This window comes from Carlito syrichta, unplaced genomic scaffold (assembly GCF_000164805.1).
Source record: "Carlito syrichta isolate Samal-C Ts95f unplaced genomic scaffold, Tarsius_syrichta-2.0.1 Scaffold309041, whole genome shotgun sequence".
NCBI classification, from domain to species: domain Eukaryota; kingdom Metazoa; phylum Chordata; class Mammalia; order Primates; family Tarsiidae; genus Carlito; species Carlito syrichta.
Window position 1 is genome coordinate 420,817 of NW_007253137.1, and position 13,077 is coordinate 433,893.

Here is a 13,077-nt window from a genome sequence, read left to right on the forward strand (position 1 = left end):
AATAGCATCTAAAATATATATAATTTTGTAGTCAGTACCACTTTCAGCTTTAAGTTTAAAGGAGAATTTGGTCAAGATAGTTGAACCAGTTAGACAGGTTTTGTTTTTGTTTTAACAGAGGACATTATATACCAGGGTGGCTATTAATTAGGACAAACTACAAGATGTGACCAATTTCATTGGTGCGCAATAAAACCTGAAGGAAATGAACTTAGCCATTATCTTTAAAATCTTAGAGGTTTCTCAAACTTCAAAAGTATGTCAAGTAAACTTTTCTTGTTAATAAGTGAAGGGCAGTCACAAAAATGTTTCCTTGCCCTTATGAACTAATTTCTGATCACATGAATAAATGTTTTCAAAATTCGGAGTTGATGACTCATGATATATACAGTAAACATGGGCAGATAAAATAAAAATATATAAAATTTAAGAATTTCAGTTTCATACCATACTTGGTCTGGTAAAACTGCCTTATTAACTAAAAATAGTTTTTTTTATTTTATTTTTATTTTTTAGTATTTTAGTAATACAGGTCTCACAGATCTATAATTAACACATAACAAAGAGTTACCTATATTTACAAATAAAACAATTCTCTTGAAATCAATTTGCTCTCAGGTTGTCATTGTTTAATATTTTAAAACTTAATGTTGTATGTGTCTTCTACTTTCTGTAATAGTGATATTCCTGGTGTACTACTTTTTTTTTTTTTGAGACAATGTCTCGCTCTATCACCCTCGTTGGAATACAGTGGCATGATCCTAACTCACTACAGCCTCGAACCCCTGGGCTAAAACAATCTTCCTGCCTCAACCACCAGAGTAGTTGGGCCTACACGAACACAATCATGACCGGCTAAGTTTTATTCTTATTTTTTCGTAGAAATGGGGTCTTGCCATGCTGTTCAGGCTGGTCTCAAACTCCTGCCTTAAGCAATCCTCCCTCCTTAGCCTCCCAAAGTTCTGGGATTACATGTATGAGCCACTGCATCCACCTGATATACTTCTAGTGCATCTGTGTAGTTCTCTCACACATATTCCAAGGGGAATTCTAGGCATCTGATATAAAGAATTTATTTCAAGTAGAAAATCAGCAGATCTGTCTAAATGGCCCAGCATCTCAAGACACAGAAATTTTCTTCTACCAAAGCTTGCAAGTCCCAAATAAAATACAATAAAGGGAGTCCTAGTGAATCTATGCAATAAAAGTTCAATAATTTCTGAACCACAGGCTTAAAAATTAAAAGCTTCTCATTTGATTTAGGCTTAAATGAAATTGGGATCTAAAATTCAGATAATAAAGAATTCTTCCAGTCTTCCTGCTGCCTGAAACTTGTGTATGTTTACAGAAATTGCTAAATCTCTCTGAGTCAGTTTCCTCATATTATATATGAAGACAATAAATATCTACGTAGTCTGGCTCAGAGTTGAGAGAAAAAGCAGGCAGTGAAACAGATGAAAACTAAAGAGTATAATAGATATTCTGAATTAACTGGATAAGTACTTGAAGAAAGAAGATATGTTATCAACTCTTTTACATGTTGTTGATAAAAATGAGAAACTTTTTGGAGATCACTTGGTAATATTTACAAAAATCATTTTAGAAAAGTGGAAGAAATAAAAGCACTAACTAAACTGGATTCATAAGAGAAAAGGAAGAGAAGGAACTGGAGACAAAATAGACATCTTTTTTTTAAGGAGTTCTGCCATAAAAGCGAGAAATGAGAGATAGTTGGGGGAAAAAATGGAGACTCAAGAGAAGCCTTCTATGAGAATGGAAAAGATTATAACATGGAGGGAAAAGCTGATGATACAAGTTGGAGGGGGGAGAAATTACCAAAGTGATGACTTTGAGCAGATGTGGGTGGAATCTGTAAGCGACTGACCTTAGATAAGCACAAGGATATATCACCGGTAGAAATAAAGGCAGTAAATGAGAATAGACTCAGGTAAGCAGACAGGTATAGTTTCAAAAGATTATGGGAATTCTCATTCAGCTGTTTCTGTTTTCTTAGTAAAATAAAAAATGAGGTCATCAGTTGAGAGCAAGGATATGGCAGACATTAGTCTTGAGGAGGGAGGAAAAGGTATTAAACAGTCATCTAAGAAAGTAGGAAAGTGAAAAGATTAGAGAAAAGACAGTAAGTAGAATTGCCAAGCAGCAATAAGGATCCACATGAGGTTGGTGTTCTCCAGCCACATGCAGCTGCAGAAATGTAGGAACACTGGAGGCAGAGGTAGATCTCACCAAAGCATAATGAAGCATGAGAGGCAAGAGGCTTCCAGGTACAGACAAAGTACTGATGATAATGATGTGCTAGAAAAGAAATGCAGGTATCTCTAACTATTTGCCTGTTAAGTACTAGCCACACTGGCTTTTTGTTTCTCAAACACATTAAGTCGGTTCTCAACTTAGGGCCTTTACCTTTACTGCTCTTTTTCAATGATCATACCTCAAATCTTTAAATGACAAGCTGTTTCCTGATATTAACATTTCTGCCTATCTCTCTTCAGATAGGCCTTCACTGAACACCTAACTATTAATATCTGAATTTTGTTCTTGTTTTCTGCCTTCACCCTCTATAATGTAAGCTCCTTAAGAAGGGGAACCTGCCGGGCTCGGTGGCTCAGCCTGTAATCCCGCGCCTTTGGGAGGCTGAGGTGAGTGGATTGCCTGAGCCCGCGGGTTCGAGACCTGCCTGGGCAGTAAGACCTCATCTCTACAATAAATAAACAGATCAGCCAGGAGTGGTAGCGCGCGCCTGTATCAGGCTGCTGGGAAGGCTGAGGCGGAAGGTCGAGGCTGTGGTGACTGGGAGCCGCCACTGCACTCCAGTCTGGGAGACTGAGTGAGACTCCAACTCAAAAAAAAAAAAGAAGGAGAACCTAGTCTGTTTTGTTTATCACTGTTATCTCAAGTACCTAAAATAAGTGACACACAAGAGATACACTTTACTGAATAAATGAATCACAAAAAATACTAATTTTAATTTTAAAGATCTCGTCTGATAAGAACAAGATCAGTAACCAGAAGATTAATTTTTTAAGTCAGTTAGTACAAATCATAAAAAAGACAAACTTTAAAAATATACATATGTTTATTCACTTTGTTATTTGGATGTAGGACCAGAGTTTCTCCTTTATTTTAGTATTAGTAATTGGATTTCCACATTATCTTTTTTTTTAATAAACCACACCTATTAAGATGTCCAGTTTCAATTTTGTTTAAAATTGAACAAGACAATTTTGTTTAAAATTGTTTAAAATTCAATGGTAGAATCTTTACAAATTTTTTCTAGTTTTTTAATAGTTGTCCCACCATAGCAGAAACTCCTGGTTGACTCCCTAAAAGTCTATCTACCTTGTGACCCTTCCCACATGATTCAAGAGTAAATGCTGATTCTCCCTAAACCAACATGATAATCCTACTACCTCCCTTGTCAGTAACTGATATATAAAAGGAGTAAACTTGAACCAATCCTGGCCATGAGACATGAGAAAAATCTGATGATAAGATTTCAGGGAAAGGGGAAAAATCTCTTCTCATTAGACATTGTTACATTGGAATACTGCATCTAGAATTACTTGTAGCTGTCTTGTAACCATGAGGAAAGTGAGCTGAGGACAAGTTGACACTCTGACAATGGCAGAACAGAAAGATGGAAAGAATCTGACATGTTAATCACTTATCTACTGCATTAACTAATGACACAAAAGCTTTCATTCCTTCAGATATGAGAACATAAGTTTTCATATTGTTTAGTCAGTTTAATCAAGTTTCCTAAACCTACAGGCTTATTCACACCTAATCCTTTAGTAATTTGTAAAGAACTTTATGTAAAGTCCTTCTAATCATTCACCTTGCTTTTCACTAGAACAATGGTTCTGTCTCACTACATTCATATTTCATTAGCTTAGATCACATTTAAAGCTGCATTGACACTGGCATAAAAACATTCTTGTTATGCATTAACTAATCCAGTGGAGGAAAAGGTACAAGAGTAAACCAGACAGTAGTTTACTACCTGTAAGTGCTCAGAATACTGAGGACTACAAGAGTAGAAAGTAATGGTTTAAAAGAACAGGTCAGTTAAGTGGAGGTTTAAAAACATATGTCACAAACAGATTTCTGTAGATATTCTCCTATGGTCAGGAGGCAACTAAAAAGTCCTATAAATTTAAGAACTATGTTTCCAGGATATAAACAAAATTAAAGTAAACCTAGAATCAAAGAAGCAGGGGTATGAATAAATGTCAACTAAGTAGCACAGTGGTAAGCTAGCACAGGAACACTTTACCTCAATGTATGCTGCTTCACTGCTACTGAATTGAAAATATTTGTAAAATTCCACAATTCAAAATTTTCAGGTAGTACAGACCAAAAAATACTATCTGCTTTATTTACCTAAGAGCCAAGTTCCATTGTATCATGTGTAATATTAATTATATTAGCCTGCTATTTGTAAGGGATACTTGTAATTCCCTTGTCAAGAAATACTAAGAAACGAAATGAATTATTTCAAAGAGAAATAATTTGAATACAGAAACACAGAGATTTTAAAACTATATATAATATTAAAATAGTCAAGATCCTTGATACTAATAATCAGAAATTCTTTCCTAACTTCCTTCCAAAACTACTAAGCCCTACTATGTGCTGGGTAGTAAAGAAAAAGGTATTGATGAGAAAAGTCCGTAAGAAATATACCACTGCAGAATTTATTTCTGGAATAAGAATTCCATGTTTGCAAATTATTTTCCATGATTTTATAAAGCACTTATTATAATTAACACAGACATTATGTTATATATTATAATTAACCAAAGGCAATAATATTCAATCCTCTTTATTTATAATATTAATTCACTAACAAATGTATTTCATACGTACAATTAGTGTACTAAACACTAATATACAGTGGACACTAAGTTATATGTCTATGTCTGGTGGACTGACAAATTCTTAACCTGAGAAATCCTCAGTCTGTTGACTGAATGTTGAAGGTGCATGAACGTAGACAGAAGATAAAAAGGGGAAAAAAAGCTATATCCTTATTTTACTAACCTGACCTTTGGTAGTCCCTTAATTAAAAAAATGTAGGCAACAAGCCATAGTAGTATTAGCTGCATCTGTGATTTTTGTTAGCACTAGAAACCACAGATATTCAGCTCTCAAGTTATCATTTATACTTATCATGAGTATTAAAAATTACCATATGCCACTAGCCTCTGTGTTGCTTGGGGTCCTCATAAGCATATATATTTAATTCTGCACATGTAAAATATTATCTTGAGAGGAGTCCACATGCTTCACCAGAGAGCCAAAAATGTTCATGGAACAACAAAAAAAGGTTAACAATCAGAATACAAAGAAGGGACTAGATTGTTGGTAGAGAATAACTTAGAAAGCACAGTATCCTAAGAACTAGAAAAAGCCTCATAGCAAATTTAATCAAAATACCTTGTTTTAAAGAAATTGTGACCTGGTGGGAGCAAACCAAGGTCACATACACAGCTAATTAGTGACCAAGTCAAAGAAAACAGAATCCGGGGTTTCTGGCTCACAATCCAGTACTAAATCAACTTTGATGTGACTTGGCCATAAGAAAGTTAGACAGGGCAAAGACAACTCTGAAAATACATGTCAAAAAGTTATTAAGAAATAAACAGGAAAAAGAGCTAGTTTGAAACGAAAATAATGGATAAGATGTTAAAACATTTTAAAAATAAATGATAGGGTAGGAGATGTCAACTCAAATGTTTAAAAAGATTAGTCTGAAGCAAACAGATAAGAAACTTGTTGCATACTGGACATACAGAAATATTCCAAATGCCATTAAAACATATGGTCTCTTCTACTTTTCTTAAACCATGCATTTCTTAGTTTGTTTTCTCACTTTATATACAAGCAAGGGCACAGTAAGAATTCTGCTTCCCTTCTGATTCTATGATAAGAAAAACAACAGCATAGGTACAACAGTAAATATCAAATGACAGATGGTATTATTATCAAAGAGAGTGGCAAGGACCATGGCAAACCAAAGAGCCCATGAACCACCTGAAGAAGGCAGTTGCTGCTACCCAACTCCAGCTAATTGCTACCAAGAGAACCGTCCCCCCAGAATCCTAAACGAACAAAAAAGTGTCCTTCAAAAATGAAGGTGAATAAAGACATTTCCAGATTAAAGAAAACTATTATAATTCATCACAAGCAGTCCCGCTCTAAAGAAAGTTTCTTTGGACAAAAAGAAAATGCCACTAGGAAACTTAAAATTTCATGAATAAAAGGAAAACATGGAAAAATATGTGAATATATATGACAGACCAGGATTTGGCAAACTTTTTGGTAAAGGGTCAGTCAGAGAATAAATATGTTAGACTTTGCTGGCCAAACAGTCTCTGTTGTAACTAATCAACTATGCACTGCAGTGCAAAAGCAGCCACAGACAATGCATAAACAGGTGTGGCTGTATTCCAATAAAACCTTACCTAACCCCCAAGGACCTCTGAAAGTAACCTTATTTGGCAAGAGTCTTTGCAACTGTCATCAAATTTAGAAGAGGTCATACTGGATTTAAGTCCAATGACTCGTGTCTTCAGAAAAGAAAGGAAAGAGATTTGAATACAGAAACACAGAGACACGAGACCATATGAAGACTGAGGCAGAGATTGAAGTGATGTGGCTATAAACCAAAGAACACCAAAGACTGCTGCCAACCACTAGAAGATGGAAGAGGCAAGGAATAATCCTTCCCTATACCCTTCAAAGGGTTCATCTGCCCTGCTGATACCTTGATTTTGGACTTCTAACCTCCAGAATTATGAGAGAATAAATTTGTTATTGTAAGCCACCCAGTTTGTGGCCACGGAACTGGCCACGAAAATAACATATATAAATTCTGAAAAGCTAAGAATGTACACTGTAATCCCTAGAGCAACCTCTAAAAAACTATACGAAGAAATACATTCAAAACTGAATAAATAAAATGAAAAGTAGTCAAATAATGCAAAAGACAGCAGGAAAGAACCAGAAGAATGAAAAACAAAGGGGACAAACAAAATGTAAAAGTCAAATGGTTTATTTTCCAAATCCAAATGCATCAAGAATTACGTTAAGTATAAATAGTCCAAAAGGGAGAGATCATCAAAATGGTTTTAAAAAAGACTACATGCTACCTACATGAAGCATACTCTAAATACAGTGATAGGTAAGTAAACAGATAGAAAAAGATATATACCATGCAAAGCTAAATAAAGGAAAGCTGGAAAGACTGCAGTTATATCAGAATTAGTATACTTCAGAACTACAAAAATTTAACCAAGGATTAAAAAAGTATTAAATAATGCTAAGAAGGTCAATTAACTAAGAAGATATAGCACTCCTAAATCTGTATTCATCCAAAACAGACCTTCAAAATAAAAAGACCAAAAACTGGTAAGCCTGAAAGGAGAAACTGATATTCCAGCATTACACATGGAAATTTTTAACATTCTTCTCTCAGTAATAATTGAGCCAGTAAACAAAAGCCAGCAAGAATACAGAAAAACAGGCTACCATCAACCAACTAGATCTAATTGACATTTATACAACATCACATAAATGACAGTAGATTACAAATTATTTAAAAGAGAAAACAAAACACTCATCAAATAAGTCACATCTTAGGTCATTAAAAAAACTTACAAGAATGTTATACAAATGACATGCTCTGGCTATAAGAGAATTATACTAGAAACTGACATAAGAAACCGAAAACTCTCCAAATACATAAAAATTAAAACCACACATCTAAACAACCCATAGAGTTCACAGAGGTATTACAAGAGAAAATTAGAAAATATTTTGAACTAATTGAAAATAAAAAATAAGGCCAGGTTCAGTGGCTCAGTCTTTCCCAGAACTTTGGGAGGCCAAGGTGAGAGAAGATTGTCTGAGCCCATGGGTTCGAGACCAGCCTGGGCAACTTGGTGAGACCTCATCTCTACAATAACTCAAATAATTAGTCGGGCGTGGCGTCATGCGCCTGTAGTTCCAGCTACTTGGAAGGCTGAGGTGGAAGGATCTCCAGGTCGAGACTGCAGTGGCCGTGAACGTCCAGCCTCAGCAACAGAGTGAGACCCTACCTCAAAACAAAAAAAAAGGAACAAAAAAGAAAACATATAAGTTGTGGGATGCAGCTAAATCATTGCTCAAGGGGAAATTTATAGTTTTTAATGCTTACAATTTGAAAAGAAAAATCAAGTCAATCACCTAATCTTATACCTTACAAATATATATATAAAAAAGAAGGGGGCAGACAAATCAAAAGTAAACAAAAAGAAGAAAATAACAAAGATGAGACGAAAAACACTGAAACTGTAAAAAAGAAACTGAACAAAACCTAGTTCTTTAAAAGAAAAATCAGTAAAACAGGCAACTCTAAGGCAGACGGACCAATTAAAAAAAAAAAAAAGAGAGAAATCAGAAACAAGTATCAAGAATAGACAAAAAATATATATCTATAGAACCCATAGGCATTAAAAGGATAATAGACAATTATCAGAATAACTCTGTACAAATACATTAGGCAATTTAGATGAAAAGGACATATTCCTAAAAAACTTCAGACTACCAAAATTCACTCAGGGAAAATCCAAAAAACCTGAATAGTCTGATATCTACTGAACAACCTGAACTTACAGTAAAAAAAAAATCTCCAGGTCCAGGAAGTTTCACCAGTGAATTCCACCAATCATTTAAAGAATAACACTAACTTGACATAATGACTTCCAGAAAATAGAACATCAGGAAATATTTGTTATTTTTATGAGGCTAGCATTACTCTGACACCAAAAATAAAAATAATACAACAGTAACACACACACACACGCACAAATAATGCTCATGTACATATATGGAAAAATTCTCAAGAAAAGACTAGCAAATCAAATTCAATAAAATGCCCAAAGATCAACACATTGCAAATAAGTAAGGTTTATTCAGAGAAAATAAGGCTGACACAATAGTCAAAATTCAGTCAATGAGAAAAGCATAATTGGAGAAAACTACTGCACTTGAAAAAGAAACTCAGTGCTCTGGGGATTGTTCTAAGGGAATACAGCAAAGGAAAAACTAAGATAATCTACTAAATCTGGATAGGAATATCGAGAATCTATGCATATGGGCCACACGTCTGTTCCCTCCCCCGGCCTGCTAAGCATAATTAAAGTTCTACTCCCAGAAGATGGGGTCAGGAAGACAAGACTCTCTCTCCCTCAGTTCCCAAAAGCTGAGAACCTTCCTAGAACAAGCAGGCCAACAATTTCTTATGTTCAATGCCCTCATCTTCCTCCACCAGTCTCAAAACATGGGCAGAGGCTCTACTCAAAACACAACTGGCCTAGTTAATTGGGGCCCCATTTGCCTTTGACCCATCACATGCATAAGATGGAAGTTCCACACAGGGAGAGAGGTAAGTCAAGAAGATCAGAGGCTACCACCCTAACCAGTGTAGTGACTCACAGATTCTGCTGCAGAGAGCTCCCAAACTCTCTCCTCCAAAGGAACTGACTTTATTTGGAACAGAGTGAAGGGGTGTTCAAGCATGAGCTTACTCTCAAAAACACTTTGGTGATAAGCAACTAAAAGAAAGCTGGTAGCTCCAAGATAATAAGCTAAACCACAAGCCAGCTATTTTACCAAAGAGAACTGGACAAAGAGCTAAGAAGAGCCCTCCTCGGTTAAGAGCAAACTAATTAAAGACAGTCCTCAAGAAAATGCCCCTGCAAAGGAGCCAAAATTTAATTTGATCAGAACAACAGAACAATCACTGGCATTTAGAAAAGACTAACATCTAGATATGACCAATGCAGAGATTTTAACATTCATAAGTAAGAGACAGTCAGACAGTCCTGTTAAAATCACTGTCATCTCAGAATAACTGTGCCCATGTCCACAGCTGTACCCTCTGCTGGACATCAGGCATTTCACATTCCAAGAAATAAATAAAACTTCATTAAACTAGACCAGCCAAGCCATTAAACAAGCAAACAACAACAAGTCCCAGAAGAGGAAAGATCAGTGTCCACAGATGTTATATTATTTGAAATGTCCAGCTCATCTACCCTAAATTATGACATGCAAAGAAATAGGAGAAAGTAATCCCTACACAGGGGGAAAAAGCAGGCAACAGAAACTGGCTGTAAGAGCACTAAGATGTCAGATTTAATGAAAACTTCCAATCAATCATATTTGAACTGGGAGAAAAAAGACTGAGAAAATTTGAAGACAAAATAATAGTGATTGTGTAACACAATTAAATATGCCAACATATGTGTAACAGGAGCATGAAGGAAAAGAGAGAACAAAAAAATTTTTGAGAAAATAATGGCTGAAAACATCCCTAATTTAATGAAAACCTCAATCTATACATACAAGAAGCACAATTAACTTCAAATAGGATAAACAAAGGGATTCATACCCAGAAACATCATTGCAAAAAAGCTGAAAGCCAATGACAGTGAATCTTGAAAGCATCAAGAGAAAAGTAACTTAACACAATTGACTTCTCATCAGTAATGACAGCAGCCAGAAAACTTTGGGATGACATATTCAAAATGCTGAAAGAAAAACTGTCAACAAATAATTTTATACCCAGCAGAACTATCTTTCAAAAAAGCAAAATGAACTTACAGATAAACACACAGACAGAACTCATTACTAGCAGACCTTATAAATACACTGATAAAGATAATTACATAATTATAGAAGGCAGTACAAATGCATATTTTTTTCTTCTTTTAAATGACATGAAAAATTATATAAAACAAGTATATAAATATTGTTGGGTCTGTAACAAATAAAAATGCACCTACATTTGACTATAACAGCACAAAGAAAGTAAGTGAAAGTTCTGCGTTCTGGAGTGAGAAAATGGAACAAGATGGTAACACAAACCCACAGGAAAACTAGATAAAACCAAAAATAGCACATAAGAATTAATGTAACAAACTCTATAAGTACGTATTTGCTCTCCTCTTCTTTTCTTACATAAAATTATGTAAAGTAATAACAGTAACAATATGTTGTTAGGTTTGTAAAACATATAGGTAAATACAGAGGGTGTCAAAAACATATATACACATTTTAAGAAAGAACTGTAATACTCAATATATACTGATAACAAAAGATGAGTACAAGTCCAGCAATTACAAGAGGTGCTCAGTGTGGTTACCATCAGCTTTCAGACATTTCTGATTATGGTGAACTAAAAGTAATACATAGAATACATCTCTTAAAATGTGTATGCATGTTTTTTGCACCCCCAGTATGTATAATAACAATAGCACCAAAAGGGAGAAAACAGAATAGAACTATATAGGAATAAGATTTCTATATCTCACTGGAATTAAGTTAGTACGACCCTGAAGTAGATTCTGATAAGATGTACTTGGTAAGCACCAGGACAACTAAAAATATAAATGAATATTGTGAACATATCAAAGGAATTAAACTGTTTCACTACAAAAATGTCATATGATAGAAAAGCAGCAAAGACCAAAAGTCATGACATATATAGAAAATGAAACAAAATGGCAAAAATACATTCAACTATATCATTAGCAACATTAAATGTAAATAATTACAGAATCCAATTGAAAGGCAAACATTGTCAGACTGCCAAAAAAAAAAATCCAACTATATACTATATGCATGCTGTCTACAGTAGACACATTTTACACCTAAAAATGCAAACAGGTTAAAATTTAGGATAGAAAATGATATGTCATGAAAATAGAAGCTATAAGAAAGCTGGAATTTACTACACTTTTATCAGACAAAATTAGCTTTTAAAATATTACTAAAGATAAGAGAAAAAATGGGTCAATGATCAGAAAAATATATCAATTATAAACATATGAACCTAACAAGAGTCCTAATATAAATGAGGCAAAATCTGATAAAACTGAAGAGAGAAAATAATAGTTGTTGGAGACCTGAATACACTATTTTAAAAATGGATGCAATGGCTAGACAAAATATCAAATTAACAGGACATTTGAAAATATATAACAACTGGATCTGACAGACATCTATATCAGCAGTTCCCAACCTCTTTGGTATCAGGGGCTGGGTTGTGGAAGACAATTTTTCTGCAGACTGGAGGTGGGGGGTGGGAATGATTTCAGAATGATTCAAGGACATAACATTTATTGCAAGCTTTATTTCCATTAATATTACATTGTAATATATAACAAAATAATTATATAATTCACAATTAAAAAAAGAGATGTGGACAGAAGTGATAAATAAAATAATGGGTGGGCCATAGATGGACTAAAATAAGAGTCGGATTCTGACTTAAAGCCTGCCACCAGACACAGTCGTACAATTAAAGCACATCAACTCACTTTCCACTCACTGATACAGTTTTGATGCAAGTCTGCAAGCAACTGATTTATTATGGTCTCTCTGCAGTCAAATCTCACTGCTAATGTTAGTCTGTATTTGCGGCTGCTCCCCAGCACTAGCACACCATCTCAGATCATCAGGCATTAAATTCTCATAAGGAGCTCGCAACCTAGATACTTCACATGCCCAGTTCACAATAGGGTTTGTGCTGTGGCTCAGCCTGTAATCCCACGCCTTGCGAGGCTGAGGTGAGTGGATTGCCTGAGCCCGCGAGTTCGAGACCCCCCTGGGCAACTTGGTGAGACTTCATCTCTACAATAAATCAAAAAATTAACCAGGTGTGGTAGCGTGTGCCTGTAATTCCAGCTACTCAGAAGGCTGAGGTGGAAGGATCACCGGAGCCCAGCAGGTCGAGGCTGTGGTGCTGGGAGCGGCCACTGCACTCCAGTCTGGGTGACAGAGCAAGACTCCAACTCAAAAAAAAAAAAAAATCTAATGCCCACTGATCTGACGGAGGCGGAGCTCAAGCATTTAATGCGAGTGATAGGGAACAGCAATAAATACAGATGAAACTTCATTCACTCACTGCCACTCACCTACTGTTGTGCAGTCCAAGTTCCTAACAGGCAGGTTGGGGACCCATTACATACAGAACACTCAACAACAGCAAAATACACATTCCTTAAG

General features: G+C 35.3%; 1 protein-coding gene across 4 annotated transcripts in view; it reads right to left on the minus strand.

Moving 5' to 3' along the window:
• The window catches only part of CNOT2 (CCR4-NOT transcription complex subunit 2), a 110,045-nt gene that overhangs the window by 78,739 nt on the left and 18,229 nt on the right, over window positions 1-13,077 (minus strand). For 2 of the 4 annotated variants that reach the window (XM_008066613.2, XM_021716859.1), the window contains exon 2: window positions 5,065-5,069. The exons of the other annotated variants lie outside the window; for them this stretch is intronic. The gene's annotated coding sequence lies outside the window, so the exon portion shown is untranslated. The remainder of the gene's footprint in view (window positions 1-5,064; window positions 5,070-13,077) is intronic. 4 annotated transcript variants of the gene reach the window in all.